Below are 14296 nucleotides of genomic sequence, written 5' to 3' on the forward strand. Positions count from 1 at the left end.
AGCCAGCACCGCCCCGCGCCCCCACCCCCCAGCGCTCTTACACATAGACAAGGAGAGACATGCACACACCGCGCCGCACACACACACACAAGCATGCATATGCACACTTGCACGCACACACACTTTCTATATCTCTCTTACAAAAACACACACACACACACACACAGACACACACAATTACTCCTCCCCAGGAGCGCTGAGATGATAGGGTACAGGGACAGAGGTGAAGCCAGAGAGATACAGCCCTGATAATGGCAACTTTGTGCTACTATCAGCACATATGGAGGAACCCGAGGGGGAGGGGCTAGTGAGGAGGCCCCGCCCCTCCTTGGGTCTGAAGGAGAAGCTGTCAGCAGGCCGGGTTCACCACATGTGGCAGGAAAAGCACCTGCTCTGTTATTGTGGCGCATATGCCGGGCTGCCTCTCCATCTGATACACAAGGAGGGAGGGCGGCAGGATGAAGACAACAAGCGCCATGCCTGGCAGAGGGACGGGAGCCACGCTGGTGAGCTTTAGCTGCTGTGGGCAGATTAGGGAGCGATTATTGCAGCAATTATTAAAAACGATTGTTGTTGAGGCATAGAGATGAAGTCGAATAGATACACCAAAAATGTTCAATGGTGAGATAGAGCAGGTCCTCTAGTTTACATCTTGCAGGAAATTTCGATTCCATTTGTATTTAAATGAGTAAAAACAAGTGCACCTGATCAGCAAAAAATCCTTCATTTAACAAGGTGCATGTGACATGGGGCGTGAGCGCTCAAAACAAGAACCGCCACATTAAACAGAAGGAGACAGGCCAATGAACACGAGGCAGCAGTCAGAGTTACAGCCGCGACAGTGACTGCTGTTAGTAGCCCTGTTTTAATGATCACGGCATCGCATTTCCCACAGACGAAGAGAAAAAAGCCACGGCGTAAACAAACAAAGGCCCTGGTGATCGTTCTCGGTGTCTGCGTTCCCACAACACTCTCAGTCGTTTGCAGCATCACCGCGATGACCTTTAGCTGCGCGGCCGCTGATCACATGTCCAGTCAGCTGCGTGGGTTGCCACGACAGCAGGCGGACCCGACACATCCACTCGGAGCACCTCGCCGACGCCAAGAAACAACCAAGGGGAGGGGAGGGGGAAGAGGAAGGCAAGAGGGGAGGGGCGGGGGAGAGGGAGGGAGGGGAGAGAAGGGCGGGGGAGAGAGGGGGTGGGGAAGAGGGAGGGGGGAAGAGGGAGGGGGGAGGTGGGAAAGGGGAGGGGGGAGAGAAAGGCTTGGGGGGGGAGAGAGAGGAGAAAATAGGGGGGAATAGGGGGAGAAAATGGGGAGAAGAGTATGGCGAAAGAGAAGCGAGAGGGAGAGAGACGGGAGGCAGTGGGAGATAGAGAGTGAGAGTGAGGGTGAGAGAGAGAAAGAAGGAGATAGATGGAGGGTTCTGGTGCATGAGTCATCACTCCTACCAACTGCAGTGGTTCCACTGATATTAATAGAAAGCTGCTCTTATATTTACATTTTATATGTCTCCCTTTTCAATGATGATTGGGTCCAGAGGGTGCAAGCAGTCATTAAAAACAACACTAGACACGTCAAAAAACGATAGAACAAGACAACAATATCTCAGTAATATCCTACCACTCATAAAGTCTGACTATAACTATTCTAATGAACCAACAACTAGAGTTAAAACACGGGGATGGGGATCTATTCATGAGCACCAGGTACAAACGAGGTGGGTTCCCACAAAGCCGCTGGCCAGCGGCGCTTGAGACAGAGAAACCCACTGGGGGCGTCCACCAAACTGGGTCAACGCTGGTCCAAGCATGAGAGGGGGCGCGTCAGTCCCCAGCCACCAGACATGAGTGTTCATGTGGATCTGTTAATAAGTGAAGAGGCCAAAGAACACACAACAAGGGAGGGCCTCATGGGAGGCGTGTTGCAGCTGGTAGGACTGCCATGTGATATAGCATAACGATGGGCCGCGGTCCCCCTAGAGGGACCACATCACTACAGCGTTAGAACTCATGGAGGAGCACACAACACACACCCACCCTTCATTAAACAACGTTTACATGATACGTAAAAGTCAGAATATAGCCCAGGCTAGAAGGCTACTCTAAAGATTGATCCAAAACTCATAAAAACAGGTTTAAAGTGCCGTATAATATTAAAGGATGGGAGCGCAAAGACAAAGCAAAGAAGAGCTTACAATAGCACGAAGAACAAACAAAACATAACTTCCTATGTATGTATTGAGAAATATTGAGGGAGTGTTCTAAAGTCTAAAGGGTGTCTTTCGAGTGCAGCCAACTAGAAACAGATATTCTCACAGTGCATTTCACTCCCTAATAGCTGAATAATGGCCGGGCCATCTTGAAAGAACTACACTCAAATAATGGCTCTTAGATCTTACCTACAGCACCTGGACCTAAATAATAACAGTAAGAATACCAATGAATACTCATAACAATGTTGTTGTACTATTCCTGCAAAATAAAAAAATATGGAAAGATATCGTCTGCAAAAAGTCCTGACGCATCACACAGATTCCATGCCTCAAACACTCCCGCTGAGTCGAGCCTCCTGGGACACAGGCAGAGCACTAGCACCAGCATCACTATTCATGAGTGCTTCCATTGGGTAACCTGAGCAGAACTACCCAGCGCTGCTCTCTGCTGTCAGGCTGACCCCGTGCAGCATGCAGCATGCAGCATGCAGCATCCTGCATGCACCCAGGGACCGGGTGGCGGCATCGGGCTGGTTATGAACCAGGAATACCTCTCGTGAATAATGGAGCCACAGAGAGTCGTGGCTAGCTTTAAAAAGACTTAAAAGGACCAATGGTCAGCGCTTCATGTGGGCTTGACGCCGTGACAACATTATGGACCCGGAGGCTGATCCGTTCCTCCACAAAGTTCGGAACTTGTGAAAGTAAAGCACATGGGTGCTAAAATAAGCCTTGGTTTTTGGGTGAGGATGGGGGTGGGGTTGAAGGTGGGCCGGTGGACCAGGAGGCCTCACAGAGCAGTCTCAGGTTGCCTGTAGAAGGGTGTCATCATCAGGTATGCGTGTGGTGAGGCCCTCGCTCACACTAAAAAAACACCACACCGACCAAACTAAAGGCACTGTAATCCTCAAACACGTGCCCCGCCCTCCATAAGACACATTTATATTAATAAGGTAATGCCTGCCAGCAGGTAGACAATACAATGGAACACTTCATCACATTCATGCAGAGATGTGCATAAAAACCACCACGTTTCATAGAGATCAGAGGAGGCAATTATCCAGCCGATTTTTCCTCCAAGGGCAAGATCAATTATTTGAAGTTGGAGCGGAAGATAAGAGGGGAAGAGGAGATCACAGGAGGGGCGAGAGGAGAGATGAGACCGTCTGCCCCACTTTCACTTTCAGCGCGCAGACGAACAGACATCCGAGTCCATCCACTTCCTAACAGAATCAAATGTCCCTCCCTTCAGGAACCCTCAGCGTTGTGCTCCAACACACCTTCCACGCCGTTGTATCGCTATGAACCGCTGTGCTTTAAGGCTATACAGCTCTACCTGGGCATCGGCTAATGTATCGCTGACAAGGCTTTGCAGCGCTGCAAGGTGCGTGAGCGGTGAGGAAAGAGGAAGGGGTGAACCTTGTCATCATCGCTTCGTCACCTCTGCAAACAGAGACGCAGGACAGCTGGCGGCGTGGCCGCTTACAAATTGGGTAAACACAAGCATGCTGCCGGCATTTAATCACTGCTCTATCCGTCTCCAATCTGAAGAGAGTTCAACACAATGTCCTGCGAATGGGCGGTTGCCCCTTTTCGGTTACATTACAATTACGTCATCGAGGGGACATTCCAAATCCTCGTCATGGCGATCACGAGTGCGTCGGGGGCAGACATGACTCAACTGTGTTGCCATGGGGTTCAATCGAGCAACATGAGGAAGCCTACAGGTGGAGGCCCATCAAAGGCCCATCGTGTGATGACTGTTACACCCCCGTACCTCTCCTCACACACCCTCCTCCCCCGCCACCCCTTGTGCGCAGGTTTCCTCATCAGGCAGACCTTTGTGTTGCTGTCTTGCTTTTCCCTGAGTTAATTATCTTTTCCTATTTCACTCAAAAGCTCCTTCTGCCTTTTTCTCTCTCTACCTCTCCATTCCTCTCTCTATCTCTCTCCAGTCTTCTCTGTCTTTGTCTCTCTTTCTCTAGTCCTCCCTGCCTCTCTCTCCCTCTCCAGCCCTCTCTTTCTCTAGTCCTATCTCTCTCTTTACCCTGCCTCTCTCGTCCTCTCTCCAGCCCTCTCCCTCTCTCCAGTACTATCTCTGTCTTTACCCTGCCTCGCTCTCTCTCCAGCCCTTTCTCCTATCTCTCTCTCTTTCGCTTTCCCCAGGCCTCTCAATCCATCTCCTTTCTTATTCTACTCCTTGTATTTTCTCTTGCGTCTCTCGCACTCTCTCTTTCTCTGGCCTCTCTCTATCTCTCTGTTTCTCTCTCTCCTTCGCCAGTGACCCTGACCCTAACCCTCTCTCTCTCCCGTCCCACTGTCATCGGCTGACCTGATCACAGACAGTGGGTCACAGAGGCCATAATGCGGCTCATGAGATAACACAGAGGCCAAATTAGGTAAAATGACCATTGTGAAGTCTCTATGAATTCCTGTGCATATCATACATAGGAACAACCACTCATAGATTATATTAAGGGTTATGTTGGAATAAATATACCATGACCCTTATTGAAATTGGTAAGGTTATGGTAAAAGGTAAAAATAACACATTGGCATACATCTAATACTCCACATTAAATAAATTGAAAAGTGCAAAGTCAGCTAAGCTGACTTTTCTAGTTGTGACATCAAAAATGTAGCAATGCTGCTTGATAAATGTTGGACTAGTGGTACCAGTATTTCATAAACATTAGTTTGTCCTCCAATATCGATATTATATTAGTGAATAGTGGGAGGGACATGCCCCACAGCTTAACTCTACACCCAACCTCGGAGGCCTTTAGGAAGCATGTTCCAAACTGTTCTGTTGTGCGGTGACCTCTTCCAGTCCAACAAAGAAACAATTCAGACGCACAGCAGGGGGACAGGATGCCCCATGCATGGGTTACAGTCAGATATAACACACACACATGCTCAATCACACACAAACACACGCTCACACACAGGCACACACAGACACACATGGACTTACAAAAACACACATCACACACACACATGCATTAATTGGCATGGCAAACGCACACGCACACACACAATATGGAACGCCCTATTCACCTCTGCCCCTCCTCTCACACGCGGCGTAGCGGGGAACAGCGACACCTGAGCACAGAGGGATTAGCTTCCCATTAAACTTTAACTAGGAGGACCGGCACTGGAGGCAGAGTGGCAACCACTCCCCGGGGGGGAGGCGGGGCCAGGACTCGGCCACGCCTCCCCCTCCTCCGGGGCAGGATAAATGAGGGAAGGTTACTGGATTGTTTATGCAGGGCACGGCCGAAGAGAGGGGTCAAGAGCACAGGCTAATTACATTACCAGCTACGGTGTGGGGTGTAGGTCAGTGATGATCCAAATATTCCCTGTACTTTCAAAAAGTACAGGGAATTTGGGGGTGGGGCTTGCATCGCTGAACATCTCTGATTCGTCGAGTACACTGAGCATTATATTTCAGCCATTTCAACTTAATTTACAGCCGCGACCATGCAGCAAATCACACACAGTGCTCTTATTGCATCCATATAGGGTCAACTACATTCATATACCTTTAATTATCGCTATCTGTTATATGTATTGATCATTCATCTCCATAGCAGCGCTACAAGCCAATGTGATAACATCACTGTGTGCATTTTTTTTGTAACAATCTTGTTTTGTTTAGCAACTTCCTCCGAAAGAGCGATACTTTATCGAACAGGGAAACAACCTAAAAAACTCAAAAGCATGGATGTATTAAGGAAGACCCACCCACTTTATCGTAATCCCCCACATCTGCAAACAGCCCTTCGCTACACTATTTTACACTTGGATTAAAAATCATAATTTAATCCAACAAAAATACATAGGGGATTTTGAATACGAGCACAGAGCATATGCTGGATATATGAGGTAGAGGATTGAATCCATCTGTCTTCTTATCTGCCGTGAATCCTATTGGAAAATGCTGCATATTTGCGTCGCAACTGAAGTAAATATTTGATGCACTTTGTTGTTCCGATTTCATCTCAGTAAATCTCGCTTTTTCATGTCCTTTATTTGTTATGTGCCTGGTGTAAAAGGAAATTCCTTTACCTAACCTTCGCGGGTCTTCAGACTGCGGTGGAAACGCAGATAACAAGGGGCTGAAGGAACCTTAGTCCCTTGAAATGAGGTTCCTGAGACCAAAGGATCCGGGTCGTTGCGGTGGAAATACGGCTCTATTGTGATCTCCATAGCTGCTGCATGTTACACGTCTAATCTGTAATCCTCCACATGAATGAGTTCCCTGAATAACTTCAGCTCATAACTCACTAACGTGGACCCTGTAGGGATGCAATCAATAGCTGGATCATCAAGGTGATTTCTGGATCGTTTTGGACTTCTGAACCTCCTTTTCAGTGTTTATTAATGTTAATAACATTTTATTTAATGTTTTTTTCATACACAGGCAAAGGGAAAAGTGCTGCTCCAAGACAAGTGAGGGCCATTGGGGAAACTGACCTTCGCTCCACCAACGAGGCTGCACACACGCACAATACTAGCTTTGATCACAATATGAGCATCGAAATCTACTGCAGCCAACCATTGACTCTCGCACTTTCATCATTAGTGCAACATCATGACGTCTCCCCGCGTTTGTCCTGAGCCGCCATGAAGCCAGTGAATAATAGGAGTAATAGTTCCATGCTTCCCCGCCCTGATGCAGCTTGCTTCCCTTTCTCTGGAAACATTGGATCCGTCAGAGACAAAGACCATGATTACAAAGAGGGGGAGAGAAATTCCCAGGGGATCAGGGAGAGAGAGAAAAACAAGAAAGAATCGATCAATTAATTTTAGTACGTCCAAACGTTGGCAAAAACAGATAGAGAAGATAGAGAAGATAAAGGCTATGCAGGCTCTGTCAAAACAATGTGTGATTGCAAGTATTCTCTTCCAACTATATCTGTGTTTGATGCAAGCTCGGCTTGGAGTTGAATCCTTTTCATGTGTACGTTCCCCTCCCTCATCAAATCAATATGAAGGAAAAGTGGGTCCATGAGACGGTAACCCAGTCACATTTTGAAATGTTTACGCACCCACTCATCAACGCTGAGCGTTTCCATTTGCAAAGATGTGACGCCGTTAAATATGCAGAGTTTTCCATGGATGCTAATTTGTCTTTCCCAAGAATTTTCACAATGACGTGAGGAAATACAAATTGATCATGTGGCGCAATTTATTGAAGTAAACACACCTGGAACACAACAAATATTTACATATAAAATACAAATGCACCCATATATATTTTTTGGCAAATGGAAGCTTAGAATTTACTCAGGAAGAAGAGTGCCAAACAATTCTGCTGACAGCGGCGGTCGTTTCCAATTAAAGGCTTGTTAGCAGACAGACTTTTGGTAGACTGATAGAAATGTCAATACATGAGCTGATTGCTAATTGTCATTAAATCCCTCAGACTTTCACAAGGCATGTCTGGCATTCAAAGGCGATAAGAAATAAATAGGTGAAAAACACAATTCCGTAGCTGCAATTACATTATCACTACTTCACTGACGACTGTTCCACAAAATCTTTAATCCTTGATTTAGTAACATTTAATAGAGGATACAGAAAAAAGATCAGAGCAAGATGTAGTGCCCTCAAAATATCTGCAGCAAGCAAGTGTCACTATTAGTAATTTATACTGTATTCATAATTCATAAAAACAATATATTCTCAGGGCATAGAACTGGGGATGGTTTGGCCCACACGAGCATGGACAGGATGGGTGGGGCAGAGGTATGATGTTATTTAAGAGTGGGACACACCCCGACGCTTCAATAACACACAGGGAATGTCTGTAGGGTGTGTGCTATGCAGTACACTTGGGAATTGGGAATTAGAAAACCTTGCTGCTAGGCTGGCAACGCAAGCTATGCATGTCATAACCGCAACACATCCAATCAGCTCAATATAACGGTCTTTTGACCTACGGGACGCCGCTACGTCATCGCAGGTCATTGAAAACGCAAGAGACTATAGAGGTTAACAATTTTACAGATTATCTCGAAAGTGATGAGAAACGTATTAATCCTGAAATCAAACACTGGATTTCCCTCACAAAAGAGGAAGTTTGTTGTATTTCTGTTGTGTTTCTTTTGGTTACCGGTTTGGAGTGTTGGCTACCATGGGCAGGGTGGGGGGATGACCAATGCGTGTCAGCCGCTGCCATTGACCCTGGTTGGCACGGCGATGGAATGAGCGCATCACCAGAAGCTAGGGATTCATACCCAGTGGCCCCCAATTCTTTGAATCATGTGTGAATTTCCTCCATCCGCCCTTTCCCATTTCCCAGCATGATGAGTGCTATGACGAATCCGCTAATGAAAGAAAAACAACTGTGATGATCTGGTGCGTTGCTGGGATACCCTGGCAACTCATTTACTGCCCGTGGTTTCTTATGCCATCTATGTCTAGCTCAACATTAATATGCACGTAGTAAGCAGAGCAAGCAACAACCTAACGAGCTGAAGGGCTTGACACGTCGGGCCTGTGTATTTGTCTTAGCTAGCCTTAGTCGTCTTTGTAGCCTTAGGCCGCGTTCTCAGAGAGGAGGACATCATCAGTGATTGTGTTTAGGTTCCAGAGTTAAGATGTTTGAATGTCCAGTAGTAATCATGTATAACCAACGCTCTGCATCAACGTAACAGTCTAATGAGTAGTAGCTGGGTGTTACACAAGAACCCCTGTACGGCAAAGACTGTGTTCTGAACAGCAGTGTTGTAACCAGGGCGGTGTTACACCCGACCCCGGTACAGTCCAGACTGTGTTCTGAACAGCTGTGTTGTTACCAGGGCGGTGTTACACCCGACCCCGGTACAGTCCAGACTGTGTTCTGAACAGCTGTGTTGTTACCAGGGCGGTGTTACACCCGACCCCGGTACAGTCCAGACTGTGTTCTGAACAGCTGTGTTGTTACCAGGGCGGTGTTACACCCGACCCCGGTACAGTCCAGACTGTGTTCTGAACAGCTGTGTTGTTACCAGGGCGGTGTTACACCCGACCCCGGTACAGTCCAGACTGTGTTCTGAACAGCAGTGTTGTTACCAGGGCTGTGTTACACCCGACCCCGGTACAGTCCAGACTGTGTTCTGAACAGCTGTGTTGTTACCAGGGCGGTGTTACACCCGACCCCGGTACAGTCCAGACTGTGTTCTGAACAGCTGCGTTGTTACCAGGGCGGTGTTACACCCGACCCCGGTACAGTCCAGACTGTTCTGAACAGCAGTGTTGTAACAGGGCTGTGGGATCTGAGGCCATTGGGGTGTGGTGCCGGCCCGTCTGTCCAGCCGTCTTGTTTGCAGTCCCGAGGGAGTCAGCAAACAATCCAGAACAGCAACATCACGCTTTAGTACAAACACAGCAATACTCCCTGCCAGAAAGACGGAAAATAATCCAAGAATGCTGTTTTAAAAGGAATCCATCTCTAAGGAAGACTCTTTGGAGAGGCCTCATATTCCCCCCACTATCCCACAGTATCCCAGCCTCAAATACAACCGGCTCCGTGGTTCAGTCTGCACTGGGATCGTCACGTTGTCCAGGAGGCCTCATCAAAGCACATGAGCTACATCTGACAGCAGCGCATTAAAGAGGGATTTTTTTCGGTTTGTGGGAGGAAATGACACCTGGCACCAGCCCCCCCCCACCCCCCGCCTTCATTATCTGCCATCCCTGTGGTGTCAATCATCCCATCAAAGCCTAACAGTCACAAAAACTGCTTGACAAATGTGGTGAAACTTTACGAAGTTGAGGGTTCCCCCTCTGCCAGTTCAGCTGCTGACGTATCGGAATACTAAAGGGCGAGTAACAAAATATCACGCAGGGAAAAATAGTCAAAGTTAAAAAGGAGGGTTAGTGTTTTTTGTGTGCCTGCATTATTGGCAGAAAGAACAGAGAACTACTTCTTAGATAATGAGAATGAATGAATGGCTAAGCACAGACCAATTTGGGTTTCACTAACTACCCAGAATGCATCATTTTGTTTTCTATTACTGCAGAAGGCAGACAGAGCCAGGTTCTAATTGCATGCAAAACTCACTCATTATGGTTTAAACTCTCTCTCTCTCACACACGTGTACGCGCAGATAAACACACACGCACAAAACAAACACACAAACCGGTAATCAAACAGTAATCACAATTTTACATCTATAAACGAAACGCTTGCTTGCTCATGTGCAGAAACAATGCTCCGAAATGTAAATAACCTGATGACTATGATAATAAGTAACACACACACACACACACACACAGAACACACGTTGAGTACGCTTCCCGTACATGTAGCCCTACATTTCTAAATATCATTCTAAACATCTCAACAAGTCTATAAACAAGTCCAGATAACAGGTCAGTTTACAAGTCGGCCACTTCTTGACCCTCTTCCATGCTGAACAGCGTGTGCCACAGGCAGATCCAGGCCACGAACAATGCTCTCTGGGTCAGGTGGACAGCATGGTCATTCTGTGTTCAGCATCTAAATGACCCCAGTATGCAGATTACATTCTGTAGCAGGAGCAATCAGCCCTCTTACTCTATGGAAATTGTGTGGATGAATACACATACTCTCCATTCGCACCGTGTTTGACAAATGAGGTTCATTATCTTTCCCCGCTAAATGGGACGGCAGTTCGGCGGGATGAAAAACAGATTAGCATAATTTATGTTCCCCTCTACAGGGACCATTTATACTAATCCAAGAGAGAAACTCTTCATTAGAAGCTAAAGGGTTAGCCACCAGGAGGCTAACCGCCCCGCCGTCATAACCAATCCCACAAACTCCCTCCTTCATGGGGTTTGACAGGGGTCACGACCTCAGCGTGTCTGGTACACAAGCAGTGACCATGAGGTGCCCAGGCAGCAGGAGGAGTTCAGTGAATGATGGAAATACACGACCATATTTAGCACCCCTCGAGGGAATCCGACACCCCGACACAGATACGCACTGTGGGCCAACACTAAACGTCCACGGCCCCACTAAGTCAGGATGGCCGGGGACACGACTAAAAGAGTAACCGCCCGCAACGTAACAGAGACACCGGCACCCATGTGATTAATGAGGTATGACCAAGGAGAGGAAATATCTGCTGCTCCTTAAATTGGGCCACGAGCATGACAGTGGAAGTGTCAGTCAGGATCCGGGCTCCGAGGGTGTGAACCCATATACCTGTGAGTGTGTCAAAGATAGGAAGAGATGGATGCCAAGTGACACAATAGGGAATGCTGTGCAGCAGGTGACGCAGCCCCACCTCTCGGGCCCCACGGGGCCCCGTGGAGAAACGTAGCCACAGAAAAGCGGCGCAACGCTGGTAAACGCAACCGTTTACGACATGTTACTCCGAGAGGCTGGACACAAAGAGTCACGATTATAATTGTGTCGCAGAGCGACAGGAGCTCCGATAAATCAAATAGTGTGGTTCTGCTCCAATGTCGTTGCTCGTCAATCTGTCAGAGAGTAAGACAGGGGAGAACAATAATGGATGAAATGGAAAAAAATAAAAAAGGATGAAGCTGTTAGAGGTGCGTATGCATTTCCCCGCCACCCCTCCCAGCCCCCACTCTCTCCTCGCTCTCTTTTGCCAGAAGCAATTTTCAGCAGCCTCTTCAATCACAGACGCTCGTGGGAGAGCAATCGATAATCAGGTTTCAGATCTGAAATGGAATGTGTACGACTAGACACAAACAATGGCTCCGAGACCCAAGGTCCCAGGAGCCTTCAGGCCGGTCGGGACCAACCAGGAGCCAGTTTGCACCGTGTTGTAAAGCAAAAATAGACCCTATTACAATCTTTCTTTCCCTCCCTTACAAAAAGAAATTCTGACCTCAGGGAGGACTTTTCGGTGACGAAGCAGCAAGACCCATCGTTTCATTGCCGCGCTGATTTAAAGCCCACCAATTAAGCACACTTGTGCGGCCCTCAGATCTATGGAGACCGCAGAGACCAAACCCAAAACAAAGATAATGTGAATGAGTAGACAGACTAAAAACACAGAGCGAGGGAAGTAGTGACTGGGCCAGAGGAGGATTATGTCTGTCCCCTACCCGCCCTTCCCCAGGCCCCACACACACTCCCCATTTGATTCAGTCACAGTTTACACAGCATTATGCAGGATTAATGATTGCAAGCCAGGGCTTCTGAAGATGAGTTGAACTGTGTCACCAAAAAATAACATACTCTTAGTCTACATCATCAAATCTCATCAGAATGTAGTCCTTAACAATACTGTGTAATCTGCCTTAAACCTTTTGGTCTAAATACTGTGCTAATGGCATGGAGTGTTTACGTTTATGTTGTTGTTTTATTAAGAAATGCTCACGAAATGCAGTTGACTTGCCTAGATGAAATCGGCACATTAACAGGATGTGGTGCTGAGCTGTTGTTGTCATTATAAAATATGAAAGGTTTAATGAAATCTATTTTTACATACAAAATAATTCTAATTAAGATGGTGAGGATATCTCAGCCAAACATTTGTTCGCTATGGCGGGATCCCAAGAACGGCAACAGGAAAAACAAACACGAAAACTAGCACAGTGGAGGAGTGGTGCTGCTTTTCTTAAGTGGCAATCTCTAAAGACTAATGTACTGCCCAGCTGGCGGACGACTCCATCACAGAACATCCATCATCACACAGATGGCAGTTAACAGATATGAAGACTTCTCTTAGGGCCCTTCGTGGATTTCTAAGTGCTTTACATGAGAAACATAGCCCATGTACGAGTCGGTCAAGTCGACTGAAACGACTGTCATATGGACATCCATTCCTGTTTGTATACGTAACTAGGTCAGAAACTACCGCCTCAACCAGACCATCCACAAGCCAGTGTATTTATAAATACTACTGCAGGAACAGGAGGTCCAAATCGCCATGGTAGGAGTTTTAAGCGGGGGCCAGGTGAGATTGAGTGCCAAGGTCATGGAAGTGATCCCTAATTACCTGTATGGCCAGCAGTCAGCTGACAAGCCGGAGCCCCTGCCCTCTAAACATGACTAATTGGCCAGGCTGTTGTGCCTCTTAGGATACAGGTGAGAACTCATTAATAGAGATGATACGCTCCACCGCTGCCCGGCTCCTGGGCAGATGAGAGGACTAAATGAGAGGCCATAAACACACACACACGCACGCACGCACGCACGCACGCACACACACACACACACACACACAAGCACACACACACACGCACACACGCGCACACACACACACACACACACACACACACACACACACAAACACACAAACTCCTCCAGGAGGAGCCACATGTCCTTTCAGCTCCAGCAGGATACAATATCTCTATGATAAAATCTCGGCCAGGCCCGTTGTGTTCAACACGCTTTGCATTGATCAGTAGCCTGTCCCTGATAAACAGTAACTGTTGCTATAGGCACACAAAACCAACTACACACTTAACAGCCTGGTACTGCCCCACAGCAATGCGTGCCACACACGCATGATGAAACCGAGAAGGTAGAACAGGTTCCTCTGGTTGACTCTATGGCGTCCCATATGAGGTGTAAATTTTGAGTCGTGACAAAGACAGAAATGCTATACAGGTCAGCACAGGCAAATTGTTGACACATGGAATAATAATAATAATAATAATGTAAGGGAGGGGTTTGCAAACACTAGGAAGCAGAAACACAATATCTGTTGTAATTTACTTATTATTGAGAATGAGATACACCCATGTATTGTTCCTTGACTTTTTTTATGCAACACTTTAAAGCAACTTGTCACATAACATGACACATCTCATCACTGCGTCATGGCATTTGTTTGGCTATTTGAGTTACATGATGACACAATCACTAACCACATATGAGTTGTTTTCAGACACAGACACCAACCTGTGTGTATCTAAATCAACTTTTGAATGCCAATGCACCACGACACACACACTTCAGAGGTGGACATTCCTGCCTGAAAATAAAGTCTTAACCATGCCTCCTTCAACTGTCTGTCAGTGATGACATCTGGAGAGGCAAGTCTCTTTATGTGTAACTGATGTGCCATCGAAAGCAATAGAACCGAGAACTGAAGAAACATTGTAGTCATTAAATGTTAAATAAAC

This window comes from Pollachius pollachius (genome assembly GCF_949987615.1).
Source record: "Pollachius pollachius genome assembly, chromosome: 19".
Lineage (NCBI taxonomy): Eukaryota > Metazoa > Chordata > Actinopteri > Gadiformes > Gadidae > Pollachius > Pollachius pollachius.